This window comes from Bufo bufo, chromosome 6 (genome assembly GCF_905171765.1).
Source record: "Bufo bufo chromosome 6, aBufBuf1.1, whole genome shotgun sequence".
Taxonomy (NCBI): domain Eukaryota; kingdom Metazoa; phylum Chordata; class Amphibia; order Anura; family Bufonidae; genus Bufo; species Bufo bufo.
The window spans coordinates 19,223,869-19,246,702 of NC_053394.1; positions in this window are offsets into that span (position 1 = coordinate 19,223,869).

Consider the following 22,834-nt stretch of genomic DNA (forward strand, 5'->3'; position numbering starts at 1 on the left):
CCAAAGGTGTTAGATGGCGTTTCCCTTTCTTTTATTGGGGCTGCTGGGGTGTGTATGACTGGAGGGGCGTGCTGGAAGGCTCCCCTGCCGTCCGACGGCAGCCCCCCGCAACAGATGCGGCGCGCACGGCCGCCGGGATACCGCGCACGCGCCGACGGAATCGCCGCGCACGCGCAGACCAGGCACCAGGACGCGGCCGGGCGCCATCGGCCGCGCGGCAGGAGGAGCGGTAACCAGGCAGGCGGTGGTGGGGAGGGGATGTCAGGGCAGCGGTGAGCCCAGTGGAGGTGAAATGAATGGGGGGTGTGCAAGTTGCACCGCAGCTGGCCCCCGTGACTGCGCACGTAAATGACCGGGGGGGGGGGGGGGGGGGGCCATGAACGTGTAGGTGAAGTGAAAGTGAATCATGTGGAACATACTTGGAAGATTTGTGACTGTGTGTGAGGAGTGACATTTGGAGCATGTGAAATGAAAGCCATTTATTTGTGAACCCATTCGTCTGGAGTCCCCCTTCCCCCTACGGCCGCCGGGACACCGCGCATGCGCCGACGAAATCGCCGTGCATGCGCAGACCAGGCCCCAGGACGCGGCCGGGCGCCATCGGCCGTGCGGCAGGAGGAGCGGCAACAGGCAGGAGGTGGTGGGGAGGGGACGTCCGAAGCTGCGTGCGTGCGAGGGTGTGAGCAGTGTGGCCCTTTCAGCTGCGCAAGGTCATGTGAGCAAGTGTGTGATTTTTGGGCCCAGCTGTGACATGAAAGGGGGGGGGGGCCATGAATGTAAGTGAGTTGCAGGGTGGTTTGCTGAACTGGAATGGGAGGAAACCCAGGAACAATAACCTGGGCTGGCTTGCTGCAGGGTGGTGACTGGAGTAGGGCTGCTGTGTGGTCGTGTCCCCTGTGCCTCGTAAAAGGCACGACAGACATGAAATGCAAGTGACTTGTGAGCGAGAAACCGTGACATGAGTGAAATGATTGTGAAATGGAATGGTACAGGGGCAGGCACCGGGACGCGGCCGGCAGGAGGAGCGGCGGAACAGGAAAGAGGCGGTGGGGAGGGGATGCTTGTGGCAGCGGTATGCCCAGTGGAGGCGGACATGAATGGAGGGTGTACCAGGTGCACCGCAGCTGGCACCTGTAGCCGTGCACATGAACATGAGTAGGGGGGGGGGGGCATGAATGTGGATGATGTGGGGTGATATGAACTGACCCAGAAATGGGGAATGAGCCCGGAACCACCAGGGTGCTGACCGGAGTGTTAGTACTGTGGGAAGACGCCAGAATAAGACATGAGAGAAATGAGATGCCGGTGATTGATGCGAGAAGCCGTGACATCGGTGCAGCGTGTATAAGATGAAACAAACTGAAATGGGGGATTAACCCAGGAACCATTGGCCGCCTGCTGCAGAGCTGTTGACCAGAATGGTGGTACGGTTGTGAACAAATTGTGCATGAACAGTTGTGACAGAAATGAATACAGGTGACTTGTATGAAAAATCTGTGACATTGGTGCGCGTTTGATGAATGAAATGAACCGGTACAGGGGGCAACCGCGCGCCCCGGCTGTACCGTATGGATGACTCAGAAAACCACTGCCCGCATGCCGCAGGGGTGTTGACCGGAGTGGTGATACGGTGCAGATACCTTATGCATGAACAAGACATGACAGAAATGAAAAGCTGGTGACTTGTGCGAGAAAGCCGTGACATTAGTGCAGCGTTTGGTGAAATGAAATGAACAGAAATGGGGGATTGCCCAAGAAACGACTGCATGCTTGTCGCAGGGGGCCGACCGGAATAGTGGTACAGTGTGGACAAATTGAGCATGAACAAGACGTGACAGAAATGAAATACTGGTGACTTGTACGAGAAAACAGTGACATTGGTGCAGCGTTTGGTGAAATGAATTGAACCGGTACAGGGGGCAACCGTGAGGCCCCGGCTGCACCGTATGGATGACTCGCAGTCTAACGGGCAAACGTGACCCACAGTGAACCGAGTGAAGCCGGAAAAAATAGAACCGAAATGCTCCAAATCCAGAACGGATGGCAACGAAAAACTCCCAGAAATCCAGCGACTCGCAGGTAACTCTCCAGGAACTCCACAAGCAACCTCCTCTCTCAAAAGCTCAGACCTCAATGATGCAGGAGCCAGGTAAGGGGAGTGCCCTAAATAGGCTGGAGGCGGACCTCAGCCCCTCCCACAAATCCAGGCAATCTGCCTTAATACATATATATATATATATATATATATATATATATATATATATATATATATATATATACACACATGTCTCAACCCTTCCTCAACACAGCCTCTATAAACAAAGGGTCCATGTAAAGGGGGAATATTAATCACCAATATTTATGCAAATATCAATAATTAATTATAAATAGGAGGAGCAGTCTACCGATGACTCCGCCTATTTATACCTTTATATTAATAACACTACTTTCACTTTGCCTTGCGCTAGTCACTAAACTAGCTGCATGCGCCTTACTGAACTATCGCTAATGACCACACGTTACACAGATAGTTACAAATAAAACAAGATATTTATACCTACAGTACACTACGCACGCAATACACTAACAATACAGTACTATAAATACAGCACTACACTGTTCCCAAATTCCACCCACAAAGCTATATAATACAGTATATATAGGGTAGAAGGGGTGAATATGGGCAGTTAGTGGGTAGGTGTACAGCAGGTAGGGGAATAGTGGGGGTAAATGGTAGGATCAGGGAGAATATGGGTAGGTATCGTTGGTGGGATAGTGGTATGGGGTGGTTGGTAGGAATAGGATAAAGGAAGGGTTAATCGTTGGTGGGATAGTGGTACTCGGCCCTCCATGTCTGCCTCTTCAGGGGGGCGGCTCGGCTTATTCTCCTTCAGTGCAGGGGCCGCCGGATATTTATGTCCGGCGGCCCGCACTGCCGCACCGCCCACACGGTGGCGCGCGCGCGCCACCATCAGGGACACGTGGGCCGGCGCAGTGAGATGACGTCACTGCGCCAGCCCGCGCGTCCCCGAACGAGAACATCGGGGCCGTGCCATTTGCTAACAGGCGGGAGAAGCCTTTGATCTCCCGCCTGTAGCACTTTTCATTCCGGGCAGCGTGATGGTAATCGCGCTGCCGCAATGCGCATAATAGGAGGGGAGGTTTTTCCCTTCCTTCAATCATGCATAATTATCTCAAGCAGCGCTAGAGATAATTAAAACAAAGGACTCCAGATTCTGTTGAATTTGAGTTCTTTGTAGTCATCAGGATGACCGGACCTTTGTCCGGTCATTCTGATGCAATCAACCAGATTGCATCAGTGTGAATGCTTGGCGCACATTCACACCGATTCACCTGGTTTCAGGTACATATTATGGGGCCTATGGATATGGGGGATATAGCAATACTATAAGGGGGCACATATCATATAAGGGGGAACAGATAATATATATGTAAAAAGGGACATATAAGGGGGCACATATTCCCCACGGGAGCCACAATGAGCCCCTGTGGGCCACTAAGGGCAGATGTGCGCAGATGCTGGGCACATCTGCGCACATCATCCTATAGTGTGGTTGTTAATGCATGCATATTGTAAAGGGGGAATATTAATCACCAATATTTATGCAAATATCAATAATTAATATTCATAAATGGGAGGAGCCGTCTTTTGATGACTCCACCCATTTATACCTTTTGATATAACAATAATACAATACTTTGCCTTTACCTTACGCTAATCACTAAACTAGCTGCATGCGCCTTACTAAACTATCGCTAATAACCACACATTACTGTAATGACCGGCGTCACGCACAGGGAGGAAAAAGGGAAAGCCCTGCCCAAGGGAGAGGGAAAGGTGGTGACCCCTGACTCACCCTGCGGCTGGCACCTGACTGCCCTGACGTCCCTAGACGGGTTCCTCACCCGTGCGGAGATCACGTGCCTAAACCCTGGCTTACCCTAAAATGAGCCCTAGATAGTGAACGGGCCGGTGGGATCGCTAGTCCGCACCACTGTCACAAAGAGGGAAACACCAGGGAGAGGACAGACAATACAGACAAACACATACACCCAGGTGGGCGACCACAGCAGTCCACAAAGGTCCAACAGGGATCCGGAGGGTAGCGTTCTGGACCAACTACCAGAGAACGCAGAAACACAGCTCCAGAAGGTCAGAATAGATGTCCAGGCAGGAAGCTCTATATCTGGCAACCAGAGAAGTGTGAGAGGGGAATATAAGGAGGTTTGGGAGTGCTGGACAAGGAACAGCTGAGGAGAAAGGGCTACGGATCCCTGAGTGAGCCAAAAGGGTTTGCAAAGCAAACCCAGAAAGCTACCATAAGGAAACAGCCCTATCTTACATAGAGCGTGCAGCCACCCACTGCGACTTCCTGACCCTGGGTATAACTGAGTCAGGCGTGGTTCTTGACACCCTCGTGACAATTACACAGATAGTTATATATAAAACACAGTATTTATTATTACCAACAATACACTAAGGCCTCTTTCACACTTGCGTTGTTGGGATCCGGCGTGCACTTCCGTTGCCGGAGGTGCCCGCCGGATCCGGAAAAACGCAAGTGTACTGAAAGCATTTGAAGACGGAGCCGTCTTCAAAATGCTTTCAGTGTTACTATGGCACCCAGGACACTATTAAAGTCCTGGTTGCCATAGTGAGAGCGGGGGGGGGGCGGTATACTTACAGTCCGTGCGGCTCCCGGGGCGCTCCAGAATGACGTCAGAACGCCCCATGCGCATGGATGACGTGATCCATGCGCTTGGGGCGCCCTGACGTCACTCTGGAGCGCCCGGGGAGCTGCACGGATGGTAAGTATGCTGCTCCCCCGCTCCCCACTACACTTTACCATGGCTGCCAGGACTTTAGCGTCCCGGCAGGCATGGTAACCACTCTGAAAAAGCTAACTGTCGGGTCCGGCAATGCGCCGAAACGACGTTTAGCTTAAGGCCGGATCCGGATCAATGCCTTTCAATGGGCATTAATCCCGGATCCGGCCTTGCGGCAAGTCTTCAGGATTTTTGGCCGGAGCAAAAAGCGCAGCATGCTGCGGTATTTTCTCCGGCCAAAAAACGTTCCGTTCCGGAACTGAAGACATCCTGATGCATCCTGAACGGATTTCTCTCCATTCAGAAGGCATGGGGATAAAACTGATCAGGATTCTTCCGGCATAGAGCCCCGACGACGGAACTCTATGCCGGAAGAAAAGAACGCAATGGTGAAAGAGCCCTAAGCACGCAATACACTAACAATACAGTACTATAAATACAGCACTAAACTACACTACACTGTTCCCAAATTCCACCCACAAACTAACTATACAATACACACACACATTTATATTAGCAGCCCACCCACCTGGTTCTACTTACTGTCCCTATTGGGTACGACAAGGGAATAGGGGTGAGGTACAGTGGGGGTGATCAGATTGTTGGTGGGACAGGGTAGGTAAGGGTTGACAATGGGGGTGTTCAGGGCTGTACAGCAATGAAGGGGTTAATACCCTACAAGTGTACAGTGAGGAGGTGTATGCAGGCCACAGACACAAATACCAAGGCTGCACAGCAATGAAAGGGTTAACCAGGGGGGGGGGGGGGGATATTCGTACAATTATGGCACTCCAGGAGTTAATACATACAGGCCAAGGAACACAGGGTAGTAACTATGCAGGGGTTAACCAGGGGGGGATATAGGGGTAAACCAGGGAGGATAATCGTAATTCCACCCCACACTCTAGCTGTACATACATTCCTTAGCAGTCCACCCCAAAACACACACTAAGCTGCTACTGGGGTAAGCAGGCAGCAGTGAAGGGATAAGATTACAGGGAGTTGGAGGCAGGGAAGGGGTGAATATGGTTGGCACTGCAAGGGCAGAGGTACAATGCCATGCCAGCGTATACTCAGCCATCTCCAGGGGCATATGGGCCTCTCTTCCTTCAGGGACCTGTTCCCATGTGTCGCTCTCTCTGTAGTCCAGTTCCAAAAAGACCCCTCTTCCTGGCTTTAGGCTCCTATATCCGCCTCAGAACCAGCCCACCTCCCCCATCCTCAGGGATGTGACATCATAGTGTGACTGTGACGTTATGCGTGCACTCAGGACAGCCAGTTGGCCCCCTGAGGCTAGCAGCACCACACGCCCAGTCATGGCACACAAACACAAGGTGGGGGAGAGCATAGTAACTAGGCTGATAAACTCAACAAAAGGCCTCAGATCTATTGATCCCTTAGCCTTTGAAGTCACCAGCCACCTGGAGACATATCCACCCCACTGCAGGAACTGGCTAAACGCTGTCCCTATGGGGGGCATTTAAGTGTGTGTGTAGATAGATAGATACTTGGGGCGCATCTATATACACATATATACTCCTTATATACCTGGGGCAGTTATAGGCCCATATATATATATATATATATACACACACCTGGGGGAGAGCCATGGCAGATACACATATAGATGTATGCACTGCATACACACCCCCATTTTTATAATATATATATATATATATATATATATATATATATATATATTATATAATCTACATGAGGGACAGGAAATATATACTAACTATAAGGGGACACAGATCAACCAGGGACCACATATTTCCCACAGGGCCCAACATGAGCCCCTGTGGGCCACTAAGGGCAGATGTGCGCAGATACTGGGCACATCAGCGCACATCATCCTATGAAGTGACCATTAATGCATGTGTATATATATCATACATGCATGCACATATGTATATACATGCATGCGTCTCAACCCTTCCTCAACAATATGTTAAGGGAAATATGGCTTTCAGCCAGAACCTCATCCTGATGACCACACAAATATGCCTAATAATTGGACCCGGTGGTATTCACCCATTCAGTATGGCCAGTAGCATTGTGTCCCTTGTTAGCATATCCTAGGCATCCTCTTGACCAAGAGATGGGGGAAGATATTTGGGTGGTCACAGGGTGGAGTCTATGGTGGGACACAGCAAGATATAGGTGAAAGTTGGGAGTGAGGCGGGGGCATCTCTTCCTGGACACCGATGGATGCACGAGCAAGCTAAGTTATATGTGTACGTATGTGGGTATGTATAATATCCCAGTAGACTTTATATGTGTACATATAGATAATAGCAGTCTGCAATTGTATTACCAGTTAGATTATATGCTGTTTATGCATGAGTCTCTATATGTACATGTACTGGAGGTGAGTTGGTTAGAAGAGTAGATCCAGTAGACTGTATATTGGTGGACTCTGGATATACTGTATATACATACACTATTAGCCGCATTTGCTTAGCATCCAGGGTGGACAGGAACTGAGGTGGCTGTGTGTGGTGGTGTCCTCTATGTATTGTGTTATCTGTATCTCTATGTATATTGTCCATTGCTTTGTCATCTCCATGTTATCAGTAAACTATTTTTATATATAAGTATCTGCGAGGGTTGTGTGTTGCTCCTGGGATATATGAAGGACTGGAAAAGGTGTATGGGAAACAAAGGCAACTTGCTAGGAATAGAATAGAAGGGATGGAAAATGGAGATTATACATAAATCTCCATTTTCCAAGGGCAAAAATCCCCTCTTCACATATATATTATACATGCACGTGTTTGTGTGTGTGTGTGTATATGTGTGTGTGTATATATATATATATCTCTCAACCCTTCCTCAACAATCCCCCTGTTGTCGGAAACACAACAATGTTTTGGGGGAAAGGGTTGAGACATATTTGTCCCCCTCAACCCCATCCTTGGTGGAAGTTCAGGAAGAACTGTAGTACACATTGATCTTTAGGTACCTAGACATCCCTCATCCAGCTTCTTCCGACCTGCCCTTCACCGTAACCCACTCCTCCATCCACAGGATACACAGTCTTCTTCTCGCGGGACCTTTCTTGCTTTGATCGTTTCGGTATCAGCCCCTCCTACTGTCATTTTTCTTGACTTCCGGAGAGGCTTGACCCTCGCAGTCTTTGACTGGCCTTCCTTACAGGTAACCGTCTTCCGGTGTCAGCCACTCCTGGCAAGTTTGGGGTGACCGCACCCTCACTATCTCTCGGTAAATGCTGCCGATCTTCAGGTATATGTGACAACCACCCGCCAATCCCGTCGTACTATGCCACAGTTGCCATACAGGTCTCCACTAGAGACTTCTGAAGGCGAATCCACTGTGAGCACAGAAGACGTTTAAGATTGGTTGGTGGGCCCAGACATGATACAATCACGATTGTATGTACAATCTGTAAAAATAAAATTACTGATTTCACGCTGGAAATCAACTTAATTTGCTGCCACCACTCTTCGTATTGAATCGGGGCGAAGAGACCCCGGCTAGCTAATCCTAAAGGGACGAAACGGTTATTTGCAACCTAGCTAGTAAATTAACAATTTATAAAAATAAAACAATTTGGTAGTATGTCTTCTGAGGACAGAGTTCTTAGCATAGATCAGGTCATCAAGTAACAAGGGCAAAACTGGAACGATGAAATCGTTAGTTTTATTCTAAAACTATACACAAAGATAGAGATATATATATATATATATATATATATATATATATATATATCTCTATCTATCTATCTATCTATCTATCCAGAAAAACGGGCGGCACTCCAAGAGGTAAAAGAAAGAAAGTGAACCTTTATTCACCGTGCAGTGGAGAAAATGCTAATGGGGTCCGCATATACCCCACAGGCCTCAGAATTCATTGTTGACTTACTCAAGATCACATTGCAGTATAATTATTTTCTGTTCAGAGATACATTTTATCTGCAGCAGCGTGGCGTGGCAATGGGGTCCCATGTGGCCCCCACCTACGCAAATATCTTTATGCGTTATGAGGAAGATGTCGTCTATTTATCCCACCACTTCAGACATGTACTGAGGTGGTGGAGATACATCGACGACATCTTCCTCATATGGACAGGTTCGGAGGCTGAATTGGTCGAGTTCCATGGCTTTCTTAATAGCCATGATCCGGATCTGCAGTTCACCCTGATTCACTCCACGACTGAGATCCAGTTTTTAGACACCAAAGTGGTGCTTAAGGAAGGAGTGTTATACACTGAATTGTATACGAAACCCACCGATACGAATACAATGCTTTGCTTTAACAGTTCCCATCCAAGGAAAATGATCCAATCATTACCTTTCTCCCAGTTTCTCAGGGTCAAGCGAGTGGTGTCTGATAAGACCAAACTAGATGAGACCCTGGGCTCCATAGCCCTGAAATTTCAGGATAGGGGCTATCCTAAACGACTGCTGAAAGAACACATCAACAGAGTGCACAATTTGGAAAGGGCGGATTTATTGACAAAACGAAAAACTGTCCGCAATGCGGACAGGATTCCGTTCATCTCTGTATATGGTGAGCATAGTACCTCAGTCAACAGAATCCTAAAAAAGCATTGGGGCCTATTAGGCTCATGCTTTAGTGACATCCCAGAATTTCAGCGGCCACCTCTTCTCTCCTACCGTCGATCCAGAAATCTGAAGGATCAGTTAGTCAAGGCGGATATTGGCTCGAAAGGATCCTTGAGACAGACCACGTTAACGCAATTGGGTTTGGGTTGTTATCCCTGCCTCAATTGCGTTAACTGCAAATACATCCGCAAGGGGAGAACTTTTGTACATCCTGGCACTGGGGTATCTTATCAAATCTCATTTCATCTAACCTGTGACTCCAGTTACGTGGTCTATCTATTATCTTGTCCATGCAACTTATTATATGTAGGCGAGACGACCACTGAACTCAAGGCACGCCTTAACAACCATCGCTTGAGTATCCGTAAAAAACGGCTGGACCTACCGGTGTCCAAGCACTTTACGGAACTCAAGCATAAGGAAAGTGACCTGAGATGTTGGGTAGTGGACCATATTCCCCAACCTAGACGAGGCGGAGATAGATCGAGGACATTGAGGCGTAGGGAGCTCAACTGGATTCACAGGTTGGGCAGCCTGAAACCCTATGGATTAAATGTAGAGTATAACTTTGGGGATGTTCTTTAGGGGTGGCTTGCCTCCTGAGTCACGATGGATGCCAGTAGGTGTCACATGTATACACTAGGAGAGTTGTATAACTCAAAGAATATTTTTTTCATGCCTTATAATATAATTAACGCTTTTTTCTGTTCTTTATACAGATCACCCACATTTCACTACAGGAGGAACGACGGATCTGATTGGGATGATCGCGGCATACCGTGTATAGGAGAGGGTTATTTTGGACGCCTTGTCCTTTTGCTACTTCTTTATTTATGATGGTCGTATAATTTTTCCCTGTGTACATTGTACGCTTTTTAATTTTATAAGCACCTTGGGATTGTTTGCACACCATAGTAATGCTTGGGCGACACGATTTGTATACGTTATTTGCATTCCGTGGCATCTGTGTGCCCACTGGAGGAGATCCCTCCTGGATAGGATGGCTCTCAGTAATCCTAGTGGCATCCCTATATGGGCCGCGGTTCCGTGGTCATGATGGGGTCTCACTTGGATAAATACAGATGGACACCATGGCTACCAGGTGACCTCTGTCTTTCTGAGTTGCCTATACCCGTTATAATGTGGGTTGGATGCGCTACACTGAATGCTTCGTTACAGTTGTCCTTTTCCCTCAAGCAAGATGGCGCCGTCAGCAGGTTTTCTCCACTGGGCATGCGCCTGGAGGTAGTCGTTCTGACTCAGGGAGATGACGCTGCAGCCTGGCCTGATGACACCGGACGCCTTAGACTTACATATCCCTGATTGGTGCTGCGCTACGTCTGCGCACTGATTGATACACAACGCCGAACAGCGGCATGACAGGAATCACCTCGCCTTCCCGGTATGTTTGTTCGATCGCCCCTCATCTCTGTCCTATCCTCCTGTATATAATATATCACACTATATTTGCACGGATCGGTTAGATCAATTCATGTTTAGAAATTTGTGGCAAGTGCCTCTAGTCACCACATGTATGATATGTATGTTATATACATTCTTCAACTGATCTGCACTTTATGTATTGCTGCTCAGCGATGTTTATATTTGTGTTCACATATGATTGTTATGATTTGTAACACACCCACTGGGTGGAGTGTGAAATCACATGTCGATATGCTAATTGCTTCACCTGTATATAATGCTGTGATTTGAGTTGTATCATTGCTTGAAAAAGGCTCAAGTGTAGAGCCGAAACGTTGCACCACCTGGGTGAATAAAGGTTCACTTTCTTTCTTTTACAAAAAAAAAAAAAAAGCACCCTAACCTTATCTGATTTTGTACCAGTGCCGCCTTTTTTCCTTGGTGTATGTATGTATGTGTGTGTGTATATGTATGTATATATATGTGTGTGTGTGTGTGTGTGTGTGTGTGTGTGTGTGTGTATATTTTAATATTAAAGCTGACCGATAAATATACCTGCCAGTTGGACAGATTGGTTTGGATAGAAATAGGTAAGAGGTGGAAGGGAATAGAATGTCTAAGTTCAGAATTACTGTGGTAAAGTCCAGTAAAAGGCAAAGTCTTTGTAGAATAATCCAAGATGGTGGGGTGTGCCCGTGTCCAGCGGGCAGTCGTGATGTTAGTCGACGTCAGATGGTAGAAGGACGCAGGACATGAGTCACTGTTTTTACCCACTCTGAAGCGGGGAGTGGTTATGACACGTTCAGGTCCAGCCTTGTGTAATTGGAACAGGGGCAGTCCTTTGCCCCATAGGGAGAAAATCTGTCAGAATCTTTGCTTTGTCCATTTCTCCATATCCCGTAAGTCCAATCAAGAAATATAGTTGATATTGATAATCAGTACAATTTTATGCATCATCTGATAACAAATACGACTAAAAGATAATACAGGGTGCCTGAGAACCTTTATATCTCAGAGCGGGAATCTCTGATTTGCCCGCGGGTTTCCTAGAAGGTGGGTTAGAAGAACCAAAACCATCTCTGAAAAGATGGTTCCTTTCACATTTCCATAACCCATTAAATATTAGGAAAATATGAAGCTTATGGATTGAAGGGGACTTTCAGGTCATCTTCCTTCACCAACCAGCTGTCTGTTAAGGATCTGTCCTTTTCTTCTGAAGCTCGCTGCCCAGGCTAAAGGTGTGAGACCCCTGCTGGTATTGGAGACACTATGGCTGCAGAAAGACCAGGTTTATGAGGTTCTGTCATAAGAGAACTAGATTGATGGCTACTCAACATGGCCTGGGCAGGAAAGGTTTGTCACAAGGTGGTGATAATGGCACCTCTGCTCTGTGAATTACTCGTTTAGTCAAAAGAGAATATTCTTAGTGAAGGCTCTTTTGTCTTTGTGATTGCGAAATAAGATAGGATAGGGGCTATCCATAGTATTCAGTATATTGTGCAGACTAGATGGGCCAAATGGTTCTTATCTGCCGACACATTCTATGTTTCTATATTTCTATGTTGATATGGCGCATTTGCGATTTCTTAGTATCGCAAAGCGTCACATGGCCCGCCCCCAAGGAATCTGGAGCAGGTTCACCCTCACAACCTCAGTCTCTGACTGCGCCAACTTTCTTCAAGCACGACTTTCGTCCAACATCTCTTGTTCATCTTGATGGGTGCGGTTCTCCCGTGGACAGATTAATAGGTCTTTACAAGGCAGGTCAGATTTTCATTGAGCGAGGTGATGTCATGGTACCTAAATTCTAACTGCGGGGAACCCTCCGCCACACTACACATCCAGCCCTTCCCTTATGAACTTAACCGTATTAGGGTTCAAGGTGGCAAATGGCAAACAGAGGGGGCCTGTCCCTATCGTGCCCTAATCTTATCCCCATTCACACAAAATGTTATTTACACAGTTCCCCTTCCCCTCCCCAACCCACCTAAACCCAAGGACATTTATATACAATACTATGAGGTCTCAGGAGGGCACTGGGTGTACCTCCCAAAACCTCATATGCACCAGTCCAATATCTATCCCATGGGGTCTCAGGATAAATTGGAGATTTTCCATCCTGAATTCCTCCCACACGATTTGTCTTGTCCTTTGGATCTTTTTCGGCTTCAGGACTTGGTGAAATCAAGTTCTGAGCCTCCGGCGGTTGTGTTCGTGAAGTGCTGTTTGGTTCTGGCTTAGTTGGTCCGCTAGTCTCGACCCTTCAGTACATCCACCACAGTCCTAGGTACATGAGTCCGACCAGAACCAGAAGCACCATCACTGGGTGTATTAGTAAATTGATAAAGGAGGTTGCCTTAGGACTGTATCCAAATAGACTCTCCCACCATGAGATCTTTGAGTCCTTGTCCAATGCTGTGGCAACCGCGGTAATTTTCGTCCGGTCATGGGTAAGTCGGATGGTGGCCTGTTTCTCAGTCTCCCGAAGATGCTGTAAAATTTCATCCTCTTGGCTGAAGTCCAACAGGAGCTGTTTAAGTTCTTTGCCGAAGCCAAGAGGAATCTTCTGAAGTCTCACAGGAACATTGGGACGAATGTCGAGTCTTCTTACCGGGGTAATTGGGGTTCTTCCTTGCTGCTCTGAGACGTCCAGACCTAGAACGGGGCTAAGGGTACAGTACGCTCCGGGGAGGATGAGTACTCGCTCTGTACAATTAAGTCCATAAATTGTATACGACTCATTACTCCCTTGGTACCAATACCCCTGTCCCAAGTATTTTAAAGAGGACGAGGGTATTGGGTTGGCCTTCATCTCACAGGTCCCCTCTGTGTTCCAACACTGGTTCCTAAGCACCCGATCCCGACCACCCTGACAGAGGATGGCATCCTCTCTCAACCAACATCCCTCAGTGTCAAACAAAGGATGGCCTTCTTCATAGGTTAGAACGCTCGAGGGGAGCTGGGGATGAAGCACCGTTCGGTTGTTAATCACCGTAGCTAGATTGATGGCACTGTATCCATGTCTGAGGCGACCGGACACAGGTGCCAAGGACGAGGCAGTACTAGTTAAATTTCGACATCCATGCCACTGAACCACCCACCAGTCGGTATGATTGATGGCGAGATCAGTGGACTTATTCGCTGACTGAGGTTGAATGGGAAGTGGCCGTTGTGTAATGCTGAAACAATGTGTTTAAGGTTGTCCGAGAGTTCGCTTTGGACCTGCGTACACGCCAGAGCAAGCTGAGCCTGATCCTGCTCCTCCAAGAAACCCACAACTAACCTCCTAAACTTCTCACGTATAGCAGAAGATAGAGAGGTAGTGGCATCTATGTGCGAATGCTGTAAACCCTCTAAGACGTTGTTTACATCAAGCTGGGTCTTGAATCCTTCTCCAGCGTGTCTCGCAACCTCCCCAAGCTTACTTCTCAGGACTTCCATATCCATAGTGTTCACGGCACCCATTCCCAAAGCACCTCCGCCAAGTCCCATAGCCACTAGATCTCTCCTCCCCCTGTTCTTCCTATGTCAGGAATCGTCTTTTCTTACCTCTTGCCCTGCCTCTAGCCAACCTCTTACCATGTCAATTTGGTTCCTAATAAATTTCTCACACCTGTGATCCCAATGGTCAACTCGGAAGTAATCTACGGTAATTCTCCAGGTAAACAGGATGAATTTGGCATCCGTGATGATCTTCCAGGGGGATGACAGTTGAGGAGCTACAGGATCTGCTAATTGATGGATAGGGGCGGTGCAAGAGTCCGAATGCGGTTTTACCGGTTGGAGATCTTCTGTATCGTAGGGCACCCTCACCACTGTTGCACAGATCTGCCCCCTTCCTTTGAACGGATACCACTGATCGTTTTCTCCAGCCTGTAACACTAGCTTCCCTACAGGTTTGGTTTGGGACAGATAGACCCACTGAGTAAAGGTCCAGCATCCTTCGTCTACTGCCTCACAAAAAGGCCACTTAATTTTGACATCAATATAGATGGTTCGTTTAATATCTCTGCCCCTGGGGTCTTTCCAATCGGAATACATAGACCTACCCTGGTATTCTTCAGTCATAGGGGTACCATCCATCCATACATCCACCGTAGGGGTATCTACCCCGTTGCACACCAAATCCCACCTCCAGGGATTAGTGACCAACATCACCATCTGGGTTTCTTGCTCCTAGTGGGCATAGGTGACAAAATAGTATCCTGTCACCTCAGGAACACAGTTGTCCCTCATGATCGTGATCATGAAAGACCGTATGGATGGAGATCCCTTTAACTGAACATACCTAGGGTCTTTGGCATCGGTCCGTACCTTTTTTTTAAAACTGTGGCTCGATATAAACCTTCCAGTTTTACCAGACCACTCTGATTGTTCCAGATGGCCTGACCAGAGTCACTGCAGTTTAACTTTAACATCATTATACTAGTTCATAAGAAATCAGTGGACACATGTCCCTGAACATAACTGGATTCCCTGGTGATAATCATCTGGGAATCCCTTAACATGCAATAAGCCTTCAGGGTGCCTTTTTACTGGAATGGGCCTATCAAAATACGTCATAACCCTTAACCTGTCCTGGCTATCCTTCCCCAGGAAGGTAGCCTTCAGGATGTACCAACCGCTGTACTCTGCCCCAGTGACATCCTCAGGACTCAGCATTCCATCCTTTGTGCACAACACCGTAATAGTGTTGGCTCTCACTTGCTGGTAAGGGTGCAAGTGTGGGTCCCTAGACACCCATCTTAAGGATTTGATAGGTGTAGGGTCCGAGTCCTGAAAATGCCTGAATTCCTTGAGACAGAGGGCGTGTAAGTCATGTTGAATGGCAGACACATTCTCCACCGGGGTATAATGCTGAATTACACCGTTGGCAAAACCCTCTGGAAACCATACAGATACCACTGACCCGATGTAAAGGTGAAGTTCTCGTATAGTTTCTGGATTTTGCCACCCAAACATTCCACCATTAAAAGGCCGGGTCCATTAAGTGATATGTTAGCCATATCAATGTTAGTCCCCAGGCCCTCCCCTGAAGAGGCCGATCCTGCCATCAACATACTTAACACCAGTGTCACAAGCTGGAGACCTATCCCGTTTAGAGGACGCCTAGCTCTTCCCTGGCCATGTGGTCCCATGGCGTATCTCCCTCTTGTGTTCTGTAATTAGATGGAGTGTGATAAGTGTAATGGATTCGCCATCGACCCACCAAGCCCCCCCCCCTTCTTCACCCAACTCGGAACGGTATGCGTTATTGAGTTGGGGAAGCCCGGGTGGCTTTGGCCTGGTAGATGTGAATCCACAAGATATTTATTAAATCCCCATAAAATAGTAAGTAATAAAATTTATAAGAACAATGTAGCAATAATATACAACATTACAGTCACATATATTGTGGTAGATATGATCGATACTATATTCGATAAAAATATATTCGATAGAAATATTCGATAAATTGAATGGTAGAAAATTCAATGTTGAAATATTCGATAGAATATTTGATACCACTCAATAGTGTCGATAAATTCAATAATATATATCACACCAAAAAACTTCAAGTATATGCTGTTATTTGGGAAAGAGGGGGTATTATCTTTTAGCGCTCTATCCCAATTTGGGAAACTGAATGTCACTGAAAATGTTGTAGGTGTATTCACTGGGAGCGCAATATGTTCATAAAGTGTCCACAGGAATCCTGAGAATGTGAAAAGTCTCTTATAGCATATCCTTTTAAGGTCGATATGAGCTTTGAATTGAAGAAAACTTTAAATCTATATTTGGCTTACCATCTAGCGTCCTTTACTGTAGAATTTTTTTTATTATCGGAGGCTTTTCAATGCAGGTACATTTCAATGTACCTGCATTGAAAAGCCTCCGATAATACTGTATGGCCATACAGAAGAAAATTTCTACAGTAAAGGACTAACTATTCTTATCGTCGAAAGCTGCACCAAAGGAAATTGCGGAACAGAGTGGCAACTCCCGCAATCTTTGGAACTCCCGCGAAATTTAAACCAGCTTGCTGTATGGAGCGACCGAATAAGCCTGCAAATATTTAAAGCTCCATTGAAGCAATAGGGAGACAGCAGACGCTAGACGGTAAGCCAAATATCGATTTAAAGTTTTCTTCGATTCAAAGCTCATATCGAACTTAAAAGGATATGCTATAAGAGACTTTTCACATTCTCAGGATTCCTGTGGACACTTTATGAACATATTGCGCTCCCAGTGAATACACCTACAACATTTTCAGTGACATTCAGTTTCCCAAATTGGGATAGAGCGCTAGAAGATAATACCCCCTCTTTCCCAAATAACAGCATATACTTGAAGTTTTTTGGTGTGATTATATATTATTGAATTTATCGACACTATTGAGTGGTATCGAATATTCTATCGAATATTTCAACATTGAATTTTCTACCATTCAATTTATCGAATATTTCTATCGAATATAGTATCGATCATATCTACCACAATATATGTGACTGTAATGTTGTATATTATTGCTACATTGTTCTTATAAATTTTATTACTTGTATTTTATGGGGATTTAATAAATATTTTCTGCACATGTCAATTTGGTTGCCAAGTGTATGAGTGCTCGCTCATTTTCCTATTACTACATTTGCCTTTTAAGAGAGGGTGGGCTGATTCCCTCTATATGAGCTTGCAGCACCATACCTTAACTACTTGCTAGTGAGCCACCACAACCTACCACTATTTTTTGTGAATCCACAAGAGTTCCTGCCGTCTACGGGATTTCTTTTTGTTTGTGATTGGCCTTTGTACCTTCAGCATGGTGTCTCCCATTACTTCAAGGACCTTGTAGGGTCCTTTCCAGTTTGCGTCCCATGGGCCAGCTCGACGGAAGAATTTCACCATCACCATTTCTTTTACAGCGGGCATTGGTGTTTCCCCATGTAGATATGGTTTGTGTAACCGTGAGGCAGTAACTCCTTCAGGTTCTGTTGAACCTGTTGGAGAAACATATCTCTGGCGATGGCGTTCTTCGTGGGCTCCGACACTTGGGGTTCGTTGGGTAGACATGGGGGCATCTTACGTCCGGTCATCAGTTCAAAGGGGGAGATACCGGTACTGGAGGCCTTGGTGGCTTGAATACCCATTAGCACGGCTGAAAGATGGGTTCCTCTTGGATAACCTTTCTCCAGCAGTGCCTTGGAAAGCCAGGTTTTGATGGTCCGATTCATCCGCTCCACGATGCCCGCTGACTGAGTGTGATAAGGCACATAAAACCTTTGCTTTATGTCTAAGAGACCACAAAGCGCTTTCATTACCTTACCCGTGAAATGGGTCCCTCTGTCTGATTCTATCACTCTGGGGATACCCCATCGTGACAGAACCTGTTCCCAGAGAACACGGGCAGTCAGGGCCGGTGCAAGGATTTTTGCCAACACAAGCGAAGCTACATTTTGGTGCCCCCCCCTTCCAGAACTCCCCCTAACACCAGCATCCCATCCGGACTCCACTCCAATCGCCTGAATGCCTGCCTTGCAAAACCCTGCAGTGCAAGTGCACCTACCGCACCCACCTCCTGTGCATACGGTAGATGTTTCTTTACCTTATTTTTCTTTTATGTAAAAAACAAACTAAATCGAGTTTTTTGTTAACTGGGTTTTATTAACAGTTTAATAAAATAAGTTATACATCTATAAAACTAAGTTTTCAACAATGAGTAAAAGTGCAGGAAATGGTTCACACATACTTGTCTTAAAACACTACACACAAACAGTGCTACACTAAAACAGCCCGTTCAAGGCAAAACATTACCAGTTATTGGTCAAAAAGAAGTGCAATAAGGATCAGTGAAGTTTCAAACCAACATATTAATCACATTTTTCCTTTCACGTTATAAACATATTTTCAAACTATAACATAAGAACTTAAGTTTATTGCGAGTTAACTGAGTGCAATTCAACTAAAGTGCTAGATAATACACACATTCAAAGTGAGCTCTATAAAAATTTTACTTTTCTTGCTTTTGCGCTCACAAAATCATAAAGCAAAGTCTGAAAATCAATGTCCTTTGCAATACGGTTTTCAATAGAAATCATTGCAAGTCCCACCAATCTCTCTTGTGACATTGTTGAACGTAGATAATTTTTTATTAATTTGAGCTTTGAAAATCTTCGTTCACCAGATGCGACAGATATTGGCAATGTCAATAATATCCGCAGTGCTATGGAGACATTGGGAGCAAAGTCCTTTTTAATTGCATATGCTAAAATCTGTGTAGGGGTCATTGTCTGTTTCAAGATAGGAGCCAATATGGTGAGCTCTTCACACAGCTGTTCTCCATGCAGATCAGTATCTTCTGAGTTTTTATCAGTCAATACAGTCTGCAAATCTAAACAATACTTCATAAGTGTTTTATATGGTACGTTTTTAAGTTTCTGGATATCGTACAGAAGCTGAAAGTGCCTGCTGTGATGCTTAATTTGCTCATCTAGAGAATTAATGCAAACATCCAAAATGTTAAAAAAGCACTCAACTTTAAATTTTTTTGCAGGATCATTAATTGGATCATCTTGCGCTTCATAAGAAAACATCCTCTTTTTCTTTATTTGCCGCACTAACGCGGGAAACACAGGCTCAATCTCCATTTATGTGGCTAGCTGTTTAGCCTCTTCTAGCAAATCTTCAAATCCTTTATCTGAACGATAATCCTTCAAAAAAGTTGTCGATTCCAACATATCAATTACATCTGGAAGGTACATACGTTTACTTTGAAGCAGCTTGCTGACAAAGTTAATTCTATTTAAAATATTCTATTTTAAAGTTGTTTAGTTCTTTTGCAAGGGATTCCGCATCAGATTGTGCCATTTCTGTCTGTGAGCCATCCCTTGAAATATCAGACAAGGCATCATAGATTTCTCCAACCTGGAACCTAAATGGTCGAACAGCATCTATTCTTGAAGACCATCTGGTGTCAGACAAAGGTTTCACTAAGTCTCCCAATGTGCTTTTTTCAAGACATTCCAACGAAGTGTGGATCCTGACAAAAAAAACATATTTTCTGCACAACAGAAAAGAAGGTTGCTCCATCCCTGCATGACATGGCTGCACCATTCACCATAAGATTTAAAGTGTGAGCGCTGCAGGGAACATAAAAGGCACGTGAGTTTAAATCAAGGATCCTCTTCTGAACACCATGGTGTTTGCCCTTCCTGTTGGAACCATTATCGTAGCCTTGTCCTCTCATATCCCCAAGGGGAATCTTTTGTTTTTCTAATTCACTCAAAATTGCCTCGGTCAGACCTTCTTCAGTAGGGCTTTGGATTTGGAGAAAGCCAAGAAATCTTTCTTCTATAAACACCTCTGGTTCAGCAGTAGGAGACCCCCCCCCCCCTTCTTTGATGAACACAAATCTAACAATTGTCGTCATTTTGTTCAGTAAGTGAAATGTCTGGGGTGCAGTCAAGTATGATAGAATAATACTTTGCCGCTTTCAGTGCTTGCAGAATCTGTTTTGTAATTTATTTGGCTACAAGGCCAATTAGTTCATTTTGAATGTCCTTCCCCAAATAATGATGGAAATTTTTCTTTATTTTTGATACACTTCAGATGTTCCTGCATAACCGTATCAAATGTGGCAAGCATTTCTACAAGTTGCAGAAAATTTCCATTATTTTCACTATGTAACGTATCTTTGCTACCTCCAAAAGCCAAGCACTGGCGACCAAGATACGTTACAATGGCTACAAGCCTCTTGACAACATTTTGCCAGTGTTTTTTTTTCTGCTGTCAAAAATCTCTGGGATACAGCTATTTTTTTTCCTGATCCAAATCTTCTAGAGATCTCATTCCAGTCTCTTACAGCAACAAGGTGAGAATTGGACCTTTCATGAATATGAAGATTTTGAGACAAGTTCTTCCAATCACTATAGCCTCCGCTTGTCAAATTTGTTATTTTAGTTGAAAATAGCTTACAACAAAAACAAAACACTTTGTCCAGCTTAACAGAATAAACCAGCCAGTTTCTGTAGGTTTCTTCAACATTTGGTAATCGTCTCTTATAATTTGCTTTAGTGAAACGTCTATTTGATGCATCTTTGGGAATCTGATCAGGAGATAAATATCAACCCAGACTTAACATAGGTTGTCAAATATCTGAAATCTTTATTTCCCAGCACATACTTATAGGGCTTATTGGGGGTGGGCGCATATTGTCTCTCAAGATCCAATTGGAACAATCCTGGTATTTCTTAGGAGGCCTTGGGAAACATGTTTGTCAAGATACAGTTGAAACTTTGTTAAACAATGCTGGTATCTGCTATATATAATACATGAAAAGGGTTATTTTACATTAAACAGGTTTCTCTCTACATTCTAATAAGTTGAATAGGTTATCAGTTTGCTGTCATTGTATGTGAGGTGAGATGTTAAATAACCTTTTGTTCAGGGAGGCTGCTATTGTGTCCAGAGGTTGTGAGATATGTTAATTCGGTGTACTGCATTCCACAAGAGATAAGGCTTGTATAATCTGTCTAATCTGTGATGTATCAAAAGTAAGATTTATGAAAAATCCCTTTCAGTCTCCAAAGTAGAACACTGTTCCTCTTGCATCATTTCTACATCACTTGAGCCTTCTGTTTCAGTCGTCTTTTCAAGGTGAGGAGATGGTACATATGATGACGTAGAAGGTTGATCATCACCTACTTATTCTCGGCTTTCCTCCGCGCTTGCATCATCCACATTAGCAGCCTCTTGAGCTATGACGGGCTGTTGGTCTGCTGTTAAAGATTCCTCATCCATAGCTACGTGAACTGGATCATCTTCCACATTTGAAACTGGTTCTGATGCAGGAGCATCTTCCTTTCTGGTTTTGTGAGAGGTCAGGTACTTCTTTAAATCTCCAGACATCTGCTTTCCAGCTTTTTTCTTTTTCTTATCGCCTTTTTCTGAAACCTGCTCCTGATTTCTTTTCTTTAAATAAGGACAAGACTGCTAAATTTTGTATTTCTTGGAAGAGTTTTTAACCGCAAGCTGAATAAATGCATATTCCTTTAAAGTGGAGCTGGATTTCTCTCAACTTCTTTCTGCATTTGCTGCCCGCACCTGACACGGGCCATCCGTGCTCACAACCAAAGGAAGGGCAGGTGAGAGCTGCTACAGTTCTCTTTTCCTTTTCTTTAAATGGTTTCGGCATTTTGATCGTAGTTTTTCAGCTATGTGAATAATAAAATATTTGTGGAATTTTTATAAACAGGCTTCTTACTAACACCCGCTGTGTAGCGTGTTGAAGAAAATTATATTTACTATAATAATCAAATACACCAATTGCCAAGGGGAAAGCGCTAAAGAAGTTTTGACCATGTGAAACTACAGCTCCCAGTAGTATATAAGCTCTGGTAAGGGTATGCTGGGATTTGTAGTTTTACTAATCATAACTATAGAAGTGTGACTACAACACTGCATAGTCAGGCAGAATCCAAATTGATATCATCAAATTACCAGTCACATCTTCTCTGTAGTCTTTATTGTTCTTCTTCATCTGGTCCAGACCACCATGTCTTATTCCAGCTTCACACTGTACCCTCTGAATATAATAATGCCACATACTGCACCTTCAGAATGCAATACCGGCACATACCATAGCCCCTAAAACCCTGCCACCCCAGATATTCTTTATGATAGACACCATACTAAAATTCTAAACCTAATGTGCCCCACAAATAAACAAATTATATAGCAAAAGAGGCCAGAAACAGCATGTTGTAGCACAAAACAGCCGTTGTCTTGTATTGCCCATACGGTAAGTAATGCTAGGAAATGGTGAGAGAGCACCCGACAGGTCCTGGTCCATTTGTAGGATCGGCCAGTATTTATCCAGCACTGCTCTAACTTCGGTGTTTGCACTTTCAAAGGTTGAGATCAGGCAGATAAGTGCCTGTCCTCCATCGGATGTTTGGGAGTTAGAACATCTCTTCTATCTAGTGTCAGTGACTGAAGGC